The sequence below is a fragment of the Myotis davidii genome, unplaced genomic scaffold (genome assembly GCF_000327345.1).
Source record: "Myotis davidii unplaced genomic scaffold, ASM32734v1 scaffold93, whole genome shotgun sequence".
NCBI lineage: Eukaryota > Metazoa > Chordata > Mammalia > Chiroptera > Vespertilionidae > Myotis > Myotis davidii.
In genome coordinates, this window is record NW_006292095.1 from 8,455,868 (window position 1) to 8,459,305 (window position 3,438).

Below are 3,438 nucleotides of genomic sequence, written 5' to 3' on the forward strand. Positions count from 1 at the left end.
TAGATGACAAATTATATAAACACCTTAGTTATGAATCTATGTTCACATGTCCCCAATTGATGTAAATATATTTGTTTATAATTCATTTATTGAATATGAGATCCAACATTGCATTTGATTGAGTGAGGTGTCTTCAAAAACTTTTAATCTAAATCAGTTCTTCCTCTACTCCGTTTCTTTCATGCTATTTATTGATGAAACTGGGTAATATGTGGAATTTCCCACATCCTTATCTTGGCTGATTATATTTTCTTGGTATCGTTTGATTTGTTTCTTTGTCCTCCATATTTCTTCCCATTTGGTAATTAGAACTAGATGTTTGATTAGATTTAGGTTCAAATTTGTGCAAGAATATTTCATAGATGGTGTGCACTTCCTATTGCATTGCATTAGGAGGCCCATGGTATCTGGTGGTCTCACTTTTTGTGGTAAATCAGTGGGTTCAGGTTTTGTTACCTCAATATAGCCAGCATAAAGTTTCCCATCAACATTCTACCCCATAATTGTAACAACTATAGATGATTGTGCCTCCTCTCAGTGCTTCATTAGGAGTTGTGACTTTCCAATTCTATCAGGCCTGTTGCATTTGTTACCTTTATAAACAATCTGGGCATCTTGAAATATATAACAGAATAAATGCTTGATCCCCCCCACCTCCCCCCTCCGCTCTAATTTACCAATTTTTAAAATAAAGAGTTGGTACTTAGCTGATCCAAAGGTGAATGATGAGGGATTTTTTTTCTTTTTGAGTATTACTATGAACTCATGGATTTTGCCTATAGTTTAAAAAATATATTTCTTATTGATTTCAGAGAAGAAGGAAGAGGGAGAGAGAGATAGAAACATCAATGATGAGAGAGAATTATTGATCGGCTGCCTCCTGCACACCCCATACCCTGATCAGGAATTGAACTGTGACCTCCTGGTTCATAGGTTGATGCTCAACCACTGAGCCATGCCGGCCAGATAGTTGATATATACATCTATCCAATAGTCATTATTCTTTTTTAAATCCAAATTGTTCCACCTTTGGCCAAATAGTGCCCCATCATCTTTGATCTTGGGGTCTTTTAACATAACCTCAGTAGTATTTGATAGCTACCTGGCTTTCTGGCATAATAAAATGCCACACCATCCCTGCCCCAGTCCTGAAATCAATAGTTGCCTAAAGAAGTCCTGGTTCCTCTTAGTGGACAATGGCATTTAGATTATGAATTTAAACACGAGGGTTGCTCCCAATCATTAGATTGTCATTGCTTCTTGGCTTTTTCAGTGAACACAACTAGGATATATGTATTTTGTAGAAAGATAAAATTTAATAATAAATTTATACTATAATTGCCAATTCAAAATTTTGATTACAGAACTTATACCTACCTATACTGATTTGATATTTGTGTCTCTTTTATTGGTTTCCAACAATATTGATATATATTTGCTATTTTATATACATGTGTGTAAAATGTACATAATGTATAAAATAGCATCTAAATAACAATACTAGCATTATTACTAACAAATATTATACCTACATGCAGTTTGGTCTGTTTGCTATTCTTTTTTGTCCTTAGGATATGTCACCATAAGGATATATAGTGAAAATAATGAGTTTTAAAGTCAGCTTATTGTTCTGTGCAGTTATAGGAGTAACCCCATGAATACAGGGTGGAAAAAGGTAAGTTTACAGTTATGAGTCTGAAAAACACAGATTTTGTTCTTATATTTTTATTTATTATTGTATTATTTTCCATATAAACAACTGTAAACCTACTTTTGCCCCACTCTGTACTTTGATTAAGGGCTTTTTTTTCTTTTTAAAAATTATGTAAAACATGCACACGATTCCAACAAACTATAAAACACAGTATATAAAGTCTAGCTTCCATTCCCATTTCTTTCACCCTTTCTTATGTGTGGCCATTTTTATGAGTTTGTAATTTATACTTTCCTTGCTTCTTCTTTAAAATGTAAGCAAATGCACACATCTTTCTAAGAAGAAAGGCAACATATACTGGTACGTGGTCTCAGCCTTGCTTTTTCACTTAATTTGTAGTAGAGTTCCACGGCCTTCCACAGAGATGGTCTTCATTCCTTTGTCCAGCTGCACAGAGCTGCACTGTGTGGCTGTACGGTGGTCTATTCACCCAGTCCTCTGTGGATGGCCATGTGGGGGTCACAATTGCATGACTTAAACTGTGCCAGGCACTGAGGGTAAGTGCAGGGTGTCTGGCCTCAGAAAACTGAGTGTAGGGGGAGACTTCTGCAATACAAGTACTTTCCTCATAAGGGAGTGAGATCTTGGATCCACTTAGCACCAGGGACCCCCTGGAACAGGGAAGACAGGCTCCCACACAGGACGGATGCAATAACTGTCTGTGGGTTGGCATCTTGCTGGTCCTTAGTATGGGAGAACCCCCTTGGGAGGAAATGATTTTTATCTCTATTTGAAATTGCTTAGAAAATCACGAGTGCCACCGTTTGGTCAGAAAAGGCAAGACCAAATGAAAGAGGAGAAGGGCCCCTAACCACGAGATTCCCCCGAAAAGAGATGTAACTTAATACAGAAGCTGTGGTTTAACTACAAGCGCTAACATCTGTCCAGTATATCTTAACACTGAGCAGAGTGCTCTAAGCAGTTTGCATATTTATTTAACTCCTTTATTTCGCATAACAAGCTTAAGTAGGGGTTAAATAAAAGTTAAAAACAGAAAAGAAGTGGACATCTGTAATACTTTCAACAATAAAGCAACAATACTAAAAAAATCAATGCCAAAAATATAAAATAAAGAGAGAAGTAGTGACTATTATTTACCCGAATTTTACAGGTAAAGAAATTAAGGCACAGAGAGGTTAGCGAACTTTTGCCCGAGGTCACACAGCGCGGGAGGGAGGGAGCAAGGAAGGAAACATTGGATACTTGCAAGCAGTCCCCTCTCCAAGGATGCTGAAATCTCTCCGCAGCCTCTCTCCTCGCTGGGGGAGAAGAGCCTACTCGTGACATCTCCCTCCCGCCCTTCTCTCCCTCCCACCCCCCATCCCCACAGGAAAATGCTTTGGGGCTTTCTATGCATTTTTGGAGCCTCGGAGGTTGGAGAAATCCCATCCCCACCCCCACGAGCCGGCCCTCCGACCCTCCCAGTGTCTGACGCCCATCTCTCTGCGCTCGTGCCCAGGCATTGGCACCAATGAAGTTTGCTATCCTGGCCTCCTCCTATAAAAATATAGGAAGCCGCGTACGAACTTCCAAAGTTGTTGCGGTACGGGGACCGGCCTTCTACTCTCAGAGAACCCATTGCAAGGGAAGGAAGCACTGCAGGCGCCCTGTGAGACCGCCTGGGACGAAAGGGTTGTGGCTCCCTTCCTCATTCAAAACCGGATTGAGACTAGGTGCATGCAGGGCGCAGCTGCTCGCTCGCTCGCTCGCCCGCCCGCCCGCCA